We start from the raw sequence: 16,548 nt of genomic DNA, 5'->3' as shown, positions 1-16,548 counted from the left end.
GTAGTCCCTTAAAATGTACTATTAGTTTAATAGTTCCTTTGACTTCAAAGCGGTCTTCTCGTAACTTCTACTTCAATAGAGATCCTGCAAACTTAGCCTAATCTCTCTTCCACGTGAGGACATTCCTGCCACGCTACATTCACTTTCTTGGATTTTCTTTGGGGTGGTGTTCTTAGATGTTCTTGTTGACCACCTGGGTCAAGTCCTGAGTTGTCATCGTCACCCAGATCCCCAAGGTCCCAGCCTCAAAACCTCCTCCTAGATCCTCTAATGATCAAACCTGCCAGCTGGGTTTGTCCAGGATTGTCATACTGATGCCACAAGGCTTCAGATGTAGACATTTACTGATTGTTTTGTCTCTCTGATGGCTGTTTTGACACAATTGTTCAGATGAAAGTTCTGTGTATTTTTTCAGGCTTGCAAGAGCATATGTTAGGAGTTAACTTCAACAGGAACATGAGAAATGAATTCCCCTGTTGTCCTGTGAGTATGCATCGAGTCAGCTTCCTTCTCCACCTTCTCCAGATCCACACACACACACACACAAAAAAAATGGTGACCTGGACAACTTAGTAGTCCCCAGCCTGGCTGTCAATCATTTATTAGACCTAGATATTATGTGATGTGCAGTCTACAACTCCCTGATCTTTCCCCACTCAGGCCATGCTTGTGTTTGCTCCTTCACTGATTCATTCAGTCAGAGTTCTCTAGAGGAACAGAACTGATAGAATAAAGCTATATTAGAAAGGATTTATTAGATTGGATTACACAATAAAATGAGCTGGATAGTCTAACAGTCTTCATACTAGTGAGGCTGAGAACCTGGGTGGCTGCTCAGTTCATGTGTCTGGATGTCTCGGCAGTACTGAAAGCCTAGAGGATTCCTGGAGAGTCACCGATCTTCGGCCTTCGTTAGAAGCTGTTAGAGCTGGGTTCTGACTTCAGCGAAGGAACAGAGCAGCAGCAGCAATGATGTAGACCAATTCGTACATAAGATGAACTTGCCAGCAAGATGCAAAGTCGGGCAGACAGAAAGATAAAAGCTTTTGTCTCTGACTACCTGGTGTCTGGCTGCCAAGGCAAGGTGCTGCCCACAGTTAGGGCAGGTCTCTCCACTTCAGTGAATGTGATCAAGAAAATCATCACCCGTGTGCCCGGCAGCTTGCCTCTTCCCTGATTCCAGATCTAATCAAGTTCACAGCCAAAATTAGCCATCCCAAGCACTTACTGTTTTGTGCCAGTTCCGTGCTGGGCACATCCTTCTATGATCCCATCTTCTCTGAAGATAACAAAGCAGGTGCTTAACTGTCTTCGTGGTCATACTTGACCGAGTATTGATAACTTAAACTTCTTATCTGCTTTTCCATGAATGTAGTTGAGAATGAAAGCCATGGTTCTGACTTCCCAAGATCCCCCAGGGCTTTCACGAAAGACTGCCTATTATATAGTCATTCCCCACTGTCTGTTCTTTCCCACCAGGAATGCTTGTATAGGTCTGAGGATGACGAGGTAGATGAGGTGTGCGTCTAGGAGCCTGCCCTGCAGACAGAGGCAAGGAGTTGAGTCTCAGCCCAAAGTCCGGCTCATTGCATAAAACCTAAAGCTCGCTCTTTCTCTTCACTGCACCATGCCCTGCCGTGTGTCCTGAGGATGTACTCTTCTGATCACATGAGCTCTCTGAAGCAACCACTGTGTTAAAGGCATCATATGAGGAGAGCGACAGTGCATTGTCTTTGTCTCCGAGCTGTGTAGAGGTGTCATTCCCTGTTCCAGAATTTCCCAAAGGGTTCAGTGGATCTGGTTACCAAGATGTTCCAGGTTCCTTCTAAGAGAAATCACCCCTGCCCAAGGTGTCCATGCGAGATGGAGCATCTATTCACGGTGTGCTCTGACACAGACCATCCAGAGTCCATTTATCGTTGTCCATCCATTATAGATGCCTAGGCAGCATCTGTGAGGCTCTGACTGAAGCTTCACATATACCTCAGAAACATGGAGACAGGAAGAACAGCGCTCAGTCAGTCATTCCGTCACCAAATTGTGTGCCCCGGAGGCCTGAGCCAAGCACCATGAAGACCTCCAGGTCTCGGCTCTCAGTGTCTTGAATTTAATGTACTGAGGGAAATCAGACATGAGAGTGCTAATACACCTCCACAAAGCCACACAGGAGAGAAAACAAATGGGCCTTTCAGGAACAGCGTTGACCTTGGCGTGAGGAGACTGGGTCTGCTGGATACTAATCAGGGTTCTTAGTCTGGGCTCAGGTGTGGGGGTGTCCTCAGCTCCCAAAGTTTGTGCCCCCCAGGCCCTTGATCCCAAGCATGGTTTTCTTCTCTCAGCATGGGTTTCAGTCTACACTTTAAATAATTAAGTTCTTTTGTCTGGCCCCAGAATCTTCTTCCTCTGGACTGCTTTTTCTGAGCTGCTGTTTACCCCTTTTCTGGCTCCTGCCTGACTTAGTTCCTGAAAGCAAATGGAGAGGTGGTTAAAACCCCGAGCTCATATGGACATTTCCACTGACTTAACACTAAACCACATCTTCTTGGGTTGGCTTTGTGGTCCAGTCCCATGAGTATGATGCACACTGGTCACATTTCCCTCGTGGGCTTATGGGTAAAAAGAAATATCTCTGTCTGTGTTTCCTCTAAGTTAACTGTGAGGGCTGGCTTTGAGCGTGATTCATTTAGGATAAGAAGAATCAGGAAGTGGAGCAAACCAGAAGCAAAGTGAAGGTGGCAGGTGAGGAAGTGACGTCATTCAAAGCATCAGCTCCCTTTGACCCCCTGGAAACTTGGAGTGCAAAGGGTCCCTAACTCATGATGGCATATCTTCACAGTTTGTAAATTTTATGGCCATGGCCAACATAACTGTCTAGGCAATGAGGAAGGCACAACAGTTTAGATATGAAGAACTTTCAAGTTACAAAAAGGTTGTATGGATTGCTTACCAGGATTAGACTTATTTAGTGTGTGTGTGTGTGTGTGTGTGTGTGTGTGTGTGTGTGTGTGTGTGTGTATGTACATGTGAGTGCACATGAATGATTCAGGATGGGCATGCACATGCCACAGTTGTGGAGTTGCTTTTCTCTCGTTATGTGGATTCTCGGGCTCAAACTCAGGTCACCAGCTGTACACAGCAAGTTCTTTTATCTTTGAGCTCCACAGAACTTGACTTTTTAAGCATGGAATGGTATGCAGGTTAGTTTCATCAACTTGGTACAAACTAGGGTAGCCTGGGAAGGGAGACCACCTTTTCTCAGTTAATGGTTGATTTGGGAGGGTCTAGCCCACGGTGGGTGGAATGCCACTGTGGGTCTCCCCTGGGCATGTCATTCTGGGTGCTATAATAAAGCAGGCTGAGCAAGCCACAGAGAGCAAGCTGGTAGGCAGGATTTCTCCATGGTCTCTGTTTCAGTTCCTGCCTCCATGTTCCTGCCTTGAGTTCCTGCCCAGACTTCCCTCGATGACAGACTATGATGCGGGAGGCTAAGATAAATAAACCTTTTCCTCCAGAAGTTGCTTTTAGCCAGTGTTTTATCCCACAACAGAAAACAAAGTAGGGCAAATAGAATGTGTAATGCTTTTGTTCACCAACTAGAAATGAAGGAGCCCACAAAAAGAGCACAGTTTTATAAGAATGGTTCTCAACTGGAGGCAATTTTGCCTGTCACCCCTGCCTTAAGGGGATATTTGACAATACCTAGAGCTATTTTTGGTTGTTGTAAATGGAGAGAAGGAATATACTACTCGCATTTGGTAGGTAAAGATGCAAAGAGGTGGGAACTGCAATCCAATAGTCTTTTTAAGGATAATTAGCCAGATATGGAGTTATCTTAGTTACTGTTACATTGCCGTGAAGAGACACCATGACCAAGGCGTCAGTCATATGGAAGAAAGAGTTTATTGGGGGCCTACAGTTTCAGAGGGTGAGTCCAGGACAGGCGGGGAGCATGGCAGCAGGCAGACAGGTGTAGAGTCAGAGCAATAGCTGAGAGCTTATAGCTGATCCAAAAATGGGAGAGAGAGAGAGAGAGAGAGAGAGAGAGAGAGAGAGAGAGAGAGAGAGGATGTGTGTGCCCCACAGCGTTTATGTGAAGGTCAGAGGACAACTCTTGGAACTCAGGCCTCTCCTTGCACCTTGCCTGAGGCAGGGAGCTCTTGTTTCTGTCCCTCTGCAAATGCCAAGCTAGCTGCTTCTGACGGTTTGAATGAGAACTGCCCCTCAGAGGCTATATATTTGAAGATTTGGTCCCCAGTGGGTGCTTCTGTCTGGGGACATCATGGAACCTTTAGGAAGTATAGCCTTACTGGAGAGAGAATGTCACCGGGGGGTGGGCTTTGAGAGTGTGTAGCCTTACTCCACTTATGGCTCTCTCTGCTTTCTGTGACTGGTTGAGATGTGATCTCTCAGCGTCATACTGCCATGCCTATGTTACCACGATGGACTCAAGCCAAAATAAACTCTTTCTTCTATGAGTCATTTCTGGCTATGATGTTTTATCACAGCAAAAGAAAACTGATACGCTGGACCACAAGCTTCGGAGTGAGTCTCCTTTCTCCGCCCCCATCTCCCCACGAGAGTGGCAGGATTACTAATATGTGCCACTGCGTTCGGCTTTTTCTTATGTGACTTCTGGGGACCAGGTTGTTGGCATGGTGCAGAAAGTTCTTTTACGCGGTGAGCCATCTCACCAGCCTCGACGGCTCTACCAGAAGTTTCCAGTGCCGTCTGCAGCGGGAAAACATCAAAGTCTCTCGGCAATGATTCAGACCAGACCACCCTCATCTAACATTTTGCTAGAGATCTTTAGATATTTGTGTTTCCCCCAAAATCACATGGTAAAACCCTAGCTCCCACTGTAGGGAATTAGGAAATGAAGTCTTTGAGTGCGAAGTGGTAATGAGAGGGTTCATGAAGGAGTTAGCGTCTCTTGTGGTGTGACTATAAAATGCCCCCTCTCAGTGCATGTGTTTGTACAGCTAGCCACTGGCAGGTGGAGCTGTTTTAGGAGGTGGTGGAACGTTAGGGAGGTAGGTAACCTGCTGGAGCAAGTTAGTCGCTGAGGGTGGGCCCCACGGGTTACAGCCCAGCTGTGGTTCCAGATCAAGCTCTCTCTGCTCTGTGGTCTGCTAAGATGTGAACAAGCTGCCACATAGTCCTGCTGCCAGAGTTGCCCACACCACACCTTCCTGCCATGGTAGACTATGTTCTCCCCATCTGTTAGCCAAAATCAATCCTTCCTTCTTTAAGTTGCTTCATTAAAAAAAAAAAAATATTGGGACTGGAGAGATGGCTCAGCAGTTAAGAGCACTGGCTTCTCTTCCAGAGGATCTGGGTTCAATTTCCCAGAACCCACATGGCAGCTCGCAACTGTTTGTAACTCTGGTTCCAGGGGATCTGACACCTTATTACCAATGCACATAAAATAAAGTTAAATAAATTATTTAAAAAATATTTATTTATGTAGTGTGTGTGTATTTATGTAGTGCATGCATGTGTGCGTGTGCTTGTGTGTGCGTGTGTGTGTGTGTGTGTGTGTGTGTGTGTGTGTGTGTGTGTGTGTAGGTACCCATAGAGGCCAGAAGAGGGCATCAGATTCCCTGGAGTGGATGGTTGTGAATACATAGCGGGAACTAAACTCCAGTCCTCTGAAAGATCAGTCAGCACCCTTAACCACAGAACCATCTCTCCACCCCTTAGGTTGCTTCCTGCTATGATAATGATTAAAATAACTACTACAGTGCTATCATCATACAAACAAAAATCCCTCCAGAGAGCTCCCCTTTGCCATGTGAGGACAGCGGGAGAGACTATCTGTGGGCTGGGAAGGTATGTGTTCTCATGTACTAAGACCTAAGACCTAACCTTGGATTCCCAGCCTCTAGAGCTGGGGACGGTGCATATTTGCCTTTTAGCCTCGGTACTCCTGACAGCAGCCCAAATGGATTGAATTACATGGCCCCGAGCAACTTAATTCCATTATTATTAAAGAGGAATGAAGCCCCACTGCCGTATCAGTAGCTTGGCCTTGCTTTCACATAGTTATGTGTAAGCGGTCATCTAAGCCTCCTGGACTCTGGCTGTCCTTTTACTGTTTCTAGTCTGCCTGAATAAAGCCTTATGTGTCTGGACAGAACTTTCTGGCAAGGCTCACAGGAAAATGCCAAAAGATGGACAGCAGGGACATCTCCAAACTGGGAGGAGCAGCTGCGGTTTGTGCCTATCTGCTAATTATGTTTGTGCAAGGGAGAATGTAATCTTGGAGTTGCTTTCATTAGAGAACATTCCTCCCAAATAGTAAGGGCCATGAAGGGGAGAGAGAGTGGTCATCTTCTTGTGGTCACTGGAGGCCACTAGTGTTTACCAAAGCCCCTGACAAGTGGTGGGCTGCTGGTCTGGCTTTGATCGTGACTCTCTGGCACGTAGTAACACAGCTCTGTTTTCTGGCTTAAGCTGCTGGGGATGGTGAGGACTTTGGAAATTCATGACTGGTCATGTGACCAGTGACTAGAAGAGAGGCCACCACAGCTCTATACTAACTGGCTCTGGAACATGAGCTCTCACCTCTGGGGTCCTCCTTACAAATCAGCATCCCCGCTAGATTCCCTGGCTCCTGTGTGGGCCACTATCAGTGACTAAGGGGATGAAAAGGTGCAATCTGCTCGTCGTGTGTCTCTGATTCCTCAAGATCCCCAAACCAAGACAACAGTAGGGACTGAAACCCACTCTACTCTGGGCCCCAGGACTCAGACTTCACTGGAGAAATGGATATTCTTATCAAATTAATCTGCTCCAGGGAGGGTACCTTTTTAAAAACTCATGCAGGTGTGCCTGACAAATAAGAATGCATAGTGTTTGGTTTTGTCTTTTTTTGTTTTCCTTCTCACTGCTTATCAATCCTTGGCAGTCCAGGACATTCCTACAAGGAATTGTCAGGCCTAGATAACAACACAGAATTTTAGGGTCCATCTAGATGGCCATACTCAGACTTCCTGGGGGTGGGGCTTGGTCATCTGCATCCTGACAAGCGCTTGGGGATAGCCTATCCACTGACATGGCAGCAAGCTGCTCAGTTCTAGCTCTGAACCTGTTACTGGATTTCAAACTAGCTCTCGGCTTCTGGATGGAACCTCAGTGTGCCCGGTCCTCTCCATACTTGCTGAGGGCTAGTTGCCAGTGTTGGGTGTTCCCCAACTCCACATGCAGCTGGCACCTCTGCAGCTCTGTAGCATGCACCTGGGCGAGGGCACTTGTTCTGAGGTGACGCCGGTCTGCCACACCTTGCATACTTCAGGTTTCCCCTGACTGCTCTGCATTCTTGTTATAGTCTGTTTAGTTTGTGGAGCCTAAGAACCCTTGGGAACTTCACCCCCAAGTCCCTGGGGTCCCCACTAAAAGACCAGGTCACAGGAGTGCTCAGTCTCACAGTATCTGTCTCTAAGACATCCTAAGACCCTGTCTTAGTCCCCAGCAAGGAGACTCCAGACCCAGGGCAGAGATCACCAGCATGACTTGGACCTTTTTTTTTTTTTTTCCTCTTCGGATGTGTCTGGCCCATGTCTGCGGTGGGAGAGGCCCGGTTCTGCTGGGTTTCTGGTTTGTAGGTTTCAGGAACCAAGGGAAAGGTTCAGTTCTCACATGTGAGTCATTCTGACTGCGGGTTCCAGCTGGAGGCATCTCTTCAAGCTGAAGGAGCTGACAGCCCAAGGTTGGATGTTCATCTTGTAGTGCTCAGCATGCCATTTGGTAGTTCCTAAGAAGCTCAGGGTGCATCTGCTTCTCCCTAAAGAAGATGAATTCATCACAGTGATACCACATCATCCTGGTCCCAACACGGACTCTTACAGGTTGCGTAATTGTATCTCACTCAATCTTCTCAGAACACCAAGGGTTACTAACTACCACCTTATGACTTGGCATACTTAACATGTGTGAGACAGTCTGTGTGTGTGTTTGTGTCTGTACATTTGGGTTCATGTTTGTGTAGGTGCAGGAGTTTGTGTAGGTGCACATGTGTGCATATGTGTGTGGGAACTAGAGGTATCATTCCTCAGAAGTCACCCTTCATGGTCTTGAGGCAGGGTCTCTTGCTGGCCTGGACTTCGCTGTGTCCATTGGCTAGCCAGTGAGTTCCAGGCAGCCGTCTATTTCTACTTCCTCGGCACTGGGATTACAGAAGCATTCTGCCATCCTCTGCTTTTTAAATGTGGGTCCTGGGGATCAAACTCAGATTCTCATCTGGGTGGCAAGTACTTCCCTGACTGAGCTAGCTCCCCGGTCCTGCCTTACGACTTTATGAATGTTATTCCTTACCAACGCAAGGAGGTTTAGTAACTTTCCCAGGGTCACACACCAAGGCTCTGCACCTCAATGTCTGTGTCCCACCATGAGGGTAGACACACCTCATTCCAGGAAGGCGTGTTTCAGATCCAGTCTTCTGAAAGACTGCAGATGAAAAAACACATGACTAGATAAATCACGGTCACACCTTAAGGTGGTGTCCCGGCAGGTGCAGGGCACACCACCCGAGTTTAAGCGGCCTTGTTCTTAAGGTCTTTGGGAGAACTCCTAAGAGACTGGAAGTACCGTGACAGTGGGTTTGCAAATCCCGGTGGTCACTTTCTAGGGTCAGGATGGAAACATCTCTTGAGGGTTTGCTGGGTGCTTTGTACTTTTCTGAGCAGCCACGTGAAGCAAATTGAGTTCCCATTAACGCATGTGTTGATTTAGCCAGAGTGTTGTGGCAGGCTATGAAATCCCTGAAATGAACAACCCTAGTCCCAGGCTCCAAGATCTTCATAGCTTAGTTTGTATGTGTGTTCACACGTGTGAGTGTTTAGGGGTTGTGTGTATATTCAAGTGTGTGTATGTGTGTGAGTGTGTGTGTGAGTGTGTGTGTGTGTGTGTGTGTGTGTGTGTGTGTGATTATAAACAGTAACTTACCAGCTGTATGGGAAGTATGCAAAGGTGTTCTGGGATTGGAGAGGAACCAAGATAGAAGGATGGAGCTGCATGATATTAAAGGGAGAAGAGGCATCTAATTCTAATGGGTGAATAGAACGTTGCTAGTCAAAAAACGGATAAAGGGGGATGGCTGTCTATCTTTTACATAATTGCTTATAAAAGTACTGACTTTCCTATTAAGAATAACTAGAAAAGCTAGACCACAAACTAAATAACTAGCTTAACTCACTAGCTAAAAACAAAACTAGCTTCTTAAGGGATTAGAGAAAAGCTAAGGTAACCAGCACTTATGAGGCCAACAGGAAACAAGAGGGAAAAATAGAGAAGTGAATCAGATTTTTTTTTTTTTTTTTTTTTTTGAGACAGGGTTTCTCTGTATAGTTTTGTGCCTTTCCTGGAACTCGCTTTGTAGACCAGGCTGGCCTTGAACTCACAGAGATCCGCCTGCCTCTGCCTCCCGAGTGCTGGGATTAAAGGCGTGCGCCACCACCGCCCGGCTGTGAATCAGATATTTTATATCGCATTTCCCTGAAGCCATTTGTCACTAATAAGGAAGTGTCTGAGAAGTCCACAGGAAGACAGCCATCGAAAGTCTAAGAAGCTAAGTGAAAATTCTGACAGTCCTCATGTACTGGGGGATTCAAACTCTGCATGAAAGGAAAGGCCCCCAATTTTAGAGCACACTTTCAGGGAGGCCAGTGAACATGGGTGAATGAGGAGGAAAAGCAACTGACCAGCCAGCAGGCCTTCCAGAAACACACTGCCTCCAGCCCCCTTCACCTCAGTGCTGAGCAGATTAACAGAGAACGGGAAATCCTCTCTAGAGACATAGTACCATAGAGATTCCCTACAACTTTTAAAGGAAACGACGGACTTAAACAAAACCTTAGCTGACGTCCCCAAGGAAGAAAAGCACAGTTCGAAAGAGTCAGACTCCAGGAACAGACCCACCAGTGACCTGGACTTGAAGATTAACAAACCTAGTCTTCCAAACAATCGAGTGAACCCTCAAGAGAGTGATGAGTGATGGCCCAGTGAAGAATTTTACAGAGAACTGACTCTATAGAGAGAAAAAATGAGACAAACAGAAAATATCCAACTGAAAATCTAGTAACTGAATCAAGAACTGAATATGCGTGTTATTTGCAGATATGACGTCAGATGGCTGATAACCGTAGGAAAAGTTCAGATTTAGAGGAAAGACGGACAAGGACAGGAAAGAATTGCCGGGACGCACAGAGCACGGATGTGTATCTTCGTGGGAAACCTAGGAATATGTCTGCTGACTCAGGGCCTGTGCAGCTGAGGCTTTCTGAGTAATGTCAAGCTCAATCTCTTTGCACAGGGATTATTGAGAGCTTTAAAAGCCCTGAGTTTAAAGAAATGATAAGTCTTTTATAGAAGTAACGCAAGCCAGGGAATAATAAAACTGCATGTTTAAAATGAGTGACATTTTAAAGAAAAGAGTCAACCCACAAATTAACACTAGGTTGGATAAACAAACTGTATTTGTATAGTGAACTGTTTTACAAGAAAAATCAAAGGAATTGGCTCAGTGTGCATCAATACAGATGAATCTCACAAAATAACACTAAATGAATAAAGATAAAAAGGTGTGCACTGTGTGATTCCACTTAACCTTCAAAATTTGGCAGACTTACCAAACTGTAATGATAGTAGACTATTTGCTGTTTCTTGGGGTGGGGTCTGGGAAGAAGACTCCTGGGGGGTCAGTAATAATCTAACTCTTGATTTATATGGCGGTTACTTGAATCTATCAATTTGGTAAAAATGGATCACGCTGCCTACCAAGGACCTATACATTTTGCTATATTTGTTCCATCTGTCGTTAAAATATTTCCTCTTGAAAACAGAGGTTACGAGGTTGCTGAGATGGCACATTAGGTAAAGGCACTTGCCACCAAGCCTGATTGCCCGAGACCGATCCCCAGGACCCGTATGGTGGAAAGAGAGAACCAATTCTGGCAAATTGTTTTCTGATTATCGCTTGTATACGGTGTCGCCCCAATAATTGAATGAATGCAATGTAAAATAAGCACAGAAATAGAGGTGATAGGAATTCCGAACAGGGTAGCCGGCATAAATAAAGCCTGGGAGAAATAACAACACCGGGGAGAAATTATGAGTGGCTCGATACTGCTAGAATAGAGAGACGGGGTGGGTTAAAGAAGGGCTGAGGCTGAAGAAGATGTCAGGTGATGGGATGGGCTCTGTGTGTACCACACGGAAGGGCTTCACCGGTTTTCTGAGGGCAGCTAAGTAACATCAAAAAAGTCTAAGCAGGAGCTGACATGACATTTAATTTCTAAAGAATCCCTACATCAAATGGTGAAGGAGGTTAAAACAACAACAGCAACAACAACAACCACAGCAACAACAATAGCAACAACAACAACAACAACAACCACAGCAACAACAACAACAGCCACAACAACATCAACTAAACAGGTACAGCAAGATTAGATTGGAGGGTTGGGGTGGGGGATAGCTGTCAGAAAAGTGCTTGCCTTAAAGGCACAAAGACTTGAGTTCAATCCTTAGAATTCACACACACACACACACACACACACACACACACACACACACACACACACACGCAAAGCTGGGCATGGTGGCTTGCACTTGTCCCAGCTCTGAGAAGGCGGAGACCCCTGGGTGGCAGGACAGACAATTTAGCTTACTTTGTGAGTTCCAGGCCAGCGGTGGACCTTGTCTAAATAAATAAACAGGGTGGATGGTCCCTGAGGAATGGCATCTGAAGCTGTCCTCTGATCTCCACACGCAGGCACACCTAGAGATACATGCACCCCATGTACATGTGCACTGCACATACACAAAGATACACACCCTCAACCCTCCAGCCCACCCTACATGAACACATGAAAAGGTTAGATTGGATGCTCTTGCAAAAACCCAGAGGGTTTTTTTGTTTTTGTTTGCAAGCACTGCTGAATCAGGGCAGCTGCTGGGGGATGGGGAGGAAGGTGCAAAGAGGCTAAGACTTGAAAAGTATTTAGATTTAGAAGATAAAACTGGTAGGAGTTGACTGGTAGTGGGAAGTGAGGATGATTCCTCCGTCTGTAACACACGACTGCTTGAGCAGCCGTTCTACCCAGTGGGGCAGAAAACGTTCCAGAGTTCAGGGAAGGGACAAAGACATGTTAGACGGTTTGGACAGGCTCCCTAGATAAGGCAGTGTCCAAGTCAAGGGCCCTTCTTTGGAAGTTATTTTGGGGTCTCCTGTTTGCCCGGGATGGATGGCCACTTTAAATGGCAGGTCTCTGATGTCCTCCACAATGACTGGTTTTCTTGCCTTTTCTGGGCACAGCACACATCAAGACACAAAGCCACGCTTGTCAGCTACGGATCCAGCGGCTGCGCTGCCCTGGGGTCTGAGAGACTTCGCCACACTGTCCTCTGCTGCTCCACACAAAGGCCGTCTTATATATGCTATCTATTTCGGTCATTTTTTTTTTTTTTTACGAGCGCCGCGGAATATTTTCAAGCTATCCATTTTTAAGCATTATCTCTTGGCAGTTAAGAAAATAGATCCATTGCGAGCACGGGGGTGGCGGCGGCGGCGGAGGGGTCTGAAAAGGGGTTTAAAAATAGCTCAGCCGCTAGACAGCTGCAGCTATTGGAAGCAGAGCCCATTGCTTACACCTCTACGGCTTTCCACTTCAGCCTTGCAGCTGGACCTCCTCCGCTCGTCCTTGCTGGGGACAGATGCTACAGGAAGCAGGCCGGAGCAGAGCCCCTCTTGACTTGGGGTCACACTGGGCACTCCGCCTGCTGAGAGGCACCGTGGCGAGAGGGCGCGTTACAATCTTGGGCTTGAAAAAGCTTACCCAATACATCTTTATATTGGGAAATGAAAAGAATAAGCCCATTGGCATTGTCATGCAGATTACAGGACCCAGATCGGATAGAGCCCCTTGGCTGGGAAGGACGGCAGAACACACGTTGACAGAGAACAATGCTTCCCATGCGTTGTCAAGAGCCTGTGACAATTCCGTGAAGTGGTTATTTTTTTTGCCAGTGCTACCTTACAAGTGTCAAAACTGAGGGCGGGAACGGCCGAGGAGGCTGGGCCAGACTCCACAGCCTCTGCCCTTAGGAAGTTCAAGATCTCTCACACACACTGCTTTGTAACTGGGGTATGTGTGCTTTTGCTGCATCTCAGAAGGAGGTCATGTGTTTAAGAGCAGAGACACTCAGGCACAGACGTAAACAGCTCTTTCCCTAAGCCTAGTTTGCCACCCATGACACCTATTCAATAAATGTTTGCTAAATACGTGAATGACACTGTTTTAAATAAATAAATGAAAGGAGACCTTGAGTCTCTTTGTACTCTGTTGCTTTACCTGTAAAATGGATGGCGCACTATCTTTTGGCAGGCTTTTCAAAACTTTCTGTGGAGACCAAAAAAGATGAGGTACGACTTGTCGTTAATTGCTCCAGACTTTATTCAATGGTTAATTCAACCAGTAGTTACCAAACACTTACTGAATGGTGTGTACTATTCTAGACGTTTGGAATACATTGATGCCTCAGGAAATGAACTACCTGCTTTTATTCTAGTAAGGGGATATGGGATAGGAATAAGAGACATAAAAGTCATGTTATAAAGGGTTGGAAAAATGGCTCAGTAAAGAGCACTGATTGTTCTTCTACAGGGCCAGGGTTTGATTCCTAACACCTACATGGTGGCTGACAACTGTCTATAACTCTAGTTCCAATGAGATCAGACGCCCTCTTCTGGCCTCCTTGGACACTGCACACATGTGGTACACATGTGATACACATACATACACACACACACACACACACACACACACAACACATACACAAGCATAAAATAAAGATTAAATAAATTTCAGAAAAAATTTAAAATATCATGTTATACACAGTTGTCCCTTTGTGTCTTGGGGACCTAGTTCCACAAACTCCACAGAGATTGTAAAATCCATAGATACTCACATAGACTATTAGAATGAACATATAGAAAGGTGATCTGAACAGCTTTGTGTTATATTGTACAATAGTCATGTATAGCACATTGTGTGCAGTTTTAGGTTCTAAAAAAACAGTATTATATCTGTGGTTTGCACTCATATGTGTGGTAGGCAAATCAGTAACAAAAAGTTGTATCCACTTATTATTTTCAGCATAGAATACTATTTATATATATATCTTAAATTTTAAAAAAAGGTATTTTATGCCAGATGGTGGTGGATACCTTTAATGCTAGCACTTGGGAAGCAAAGGCAGGTGGATCTCTGTGAGTTCAAAGACAGCGTGATCTACAGAGTGAGTTCCAGGACAGCCAGGGCTATATAGAAATACCCTGTCTTGAAAAACAGAACAACTGCCGGGCAGTGGTGGCGCATGCCTTTAATCCCAGCACTTGGGAGGCAGAGCCTGGCGGATCTTTGTGAGTTCGAGGCCAGCCTGGTCTACAGAGCAAGATCCAGGAAAGGCACAAAGCTACACAGAGAAACCCTGTCTCGAAAAACAAAAAAACAAAAAAACAAAAAAAAAGAAAGAAAAGAAAAAGAAAAACAGAACAACAACAACAAAAAAGATTTATTTGTATAAGCTGGATGGTCATGTACACCTTTAACCCCAGTACTCAGAAGGCAGATGCAGGTGGATTTTTGAGTTCAAGACCATCCTGGTCTACAGAGCAAGTTTCAGGACAGCCAGAGCTGCACAGAGAAACCCTGTCTCAAAACAACAACAGCAATAAACCCCAAAAAGATTTATTTTATTTTATGTATGTGATGTTTTGTCTGCATGCATGTCTGTGCACCACTTGCGTGCCTGGTGCCCACAGAAGCCAGAAAAGGGTGTCAGATACTCTGGAACTGCAATTACAGATGTTTGTGGGCCACTGCATTGATGCTGGGAACCTAACCTGGGTCCTCTTGAGGAGCAGCCAGGGCTCTTAATGGTTGAGCCATCTCTCCAGACTCTGTTTACTTTGTTATGTATGTTTGTAAATACATATAAACGATTGCATTTTCTTCGGGTGATTGTAAATGGCATTTTCCTGTTAACTTCCGTTTCCCCATGTACATTCTTAGAATGACGGAGAAATGCATTCAATTATTTTATGTTCTACACTCTGAAAACTTCTTTAGCTTACTTCTTAGTCCTAGTGGTTTTTGTTCTTCATTACTCTTTATAGATTCTTTGATATTGTCTACACAGATAAACATGTCATGTCCAGCCAGAAACAGTCCTATTTCTTTCTTCTAATACATATACCTGTTTTTGTTTTTTGTTTTTTTTCTTACTTTATTGTACTAGCTAGACCTTCTGGTAATAAGTTGAATAAGATGTTGAAATCATACTTTTTTTGTCTTATTCTCAAATATCAAAGAGAAAGTGTTCAGTCTGTCACCATTAACTATGACATTATATATATATATACATATATATATATACACATACACACACACATACATATATAAGTACTTTTTATGAAGTTGAAATAATTCCCTCTGTTCCTAGTTTGGTAGGTTGTTGTTTTTTTCAAATGGGAAGACCCAACTTTTTTTTTTTTTTTTTTTTTTTTTAATATGCATTGTTGTTTTGACTGCATGAGGGTATTGGATTCCCTGGAACTGGAGTTACAGACAGTTGTGAGCTGCCATGTGGGTGTTGGGAATTGAGCCTGGGTCCTGTGGAAGAACAGCCAGTGCTCTTAACCACTGAGCCATCTCTCCAGCCCCAGGTTGTTGTTGTTTTTATGAAATGAGGAACATGTTTTGTTCTCACAGGTTGATATGATGATTCCAAGTGGCATCTAAGTGCAAATGCATGGCTCCCGCCAGCCCTCAAAGCTCAGGAGCGGAACTCTGGACATTAAGGTAAACTTGCGACTGAAGTGAAACCCTCCCCAGACAAGTGACCTCACATTCTCACTTCTAGATAGCTCTTCTCCAGAAGCACTCGCTCACATCCTAGCGTTTTATACACAAGCAACTTCACCAAAGCCGTGACTTCAGTAGGAGAACACGAGAAACAGTCTGAAGTTCCAAAGACGGTCAGGTGTCTAAATACACGTCAGTACATTCATCCAGTCAAAGAGTATGCAGCCATCGACAGAGTGCCGAGGTTCCAGAGAGATCAGCATGGAGGAAAAACCAAGGTACAAAGTTGAATGGAGACAATTCAAAGCAGTCTGAGTTGATCATATACTCAGAAGTGAAGAAATAAATGGAGTTTATGGATAGAAGGGTGTATTTACTATGTATATCACATTACGTACGTGTATATTTAATAAATCATATATTATACATGTATTCCTAACAGCACACAGATGAAACTCGGGAGGGATTTAGTGCCGGTTTGTTAACTGAGTATAGCAAACAGTTCACTCACAGAGAATGGGGATGCTGCTTGGCTACTTACACCTGTGTAAGACTATGAAATTGTGTGGAAAAAAGGAAAACAATTCTGATGATGAATTTCCAGCCACCCGTAAATAAGCTGTGTCCATTTCCACTGGCCCCTGGTGTGTGGCTTCTGCTGACTCTTTGGTCAGCTCTGATGTCA

The 16,548-nt window shown here is 45.2% G+C and overlaps 1 long non-coding RNA gene across 1 annotated transcript in view; it reads right to left on the bottom strand.

Moving 5' to 3' along the window:
* Positions 1–737: 737 nt before the first annotated feature.
* Positions 738–16,548, bottom strand: part of LOC121824345 (uncharacterized) — a 50,039-nt gene continuing 34,228 nt past the window's right edge. The window contains exons 3-4 of the long non-coding RNA XR_006066191.2: positions 7,639–7,783; positions 738–2,463 (exon numbers count right to left, since the gene is read on the bottom strand). This is a non-coding gene — a long non-coding RNA (uncharacterized LOC121824345). The remainder of the gene's footprint in view (positions 2,464–7,638; positions 7,784–16,548) is intronic.

The sequence above is a fragment of the Peromyscus maniculatus genome, chromosome 20 (genome assembly GCF_049852395.1).
Source record: "Peromyscus maniculatus bairdii isolate BWxNUB_F1_BW_parent chromosome 20, HU_Pman_BW_mat_3.1, whole genome shotgun sequence".
NCBI lineage: Eukaryota > Metazoa > Chordata > Mammalia > Rodentia > Cricetidae > Peromyscus > Peromyscus maniculatus.
Note: the sequence above shows the minus strand (reverse complement) of the source record. Positions and strands in the feature narration are given on the sequence as shown.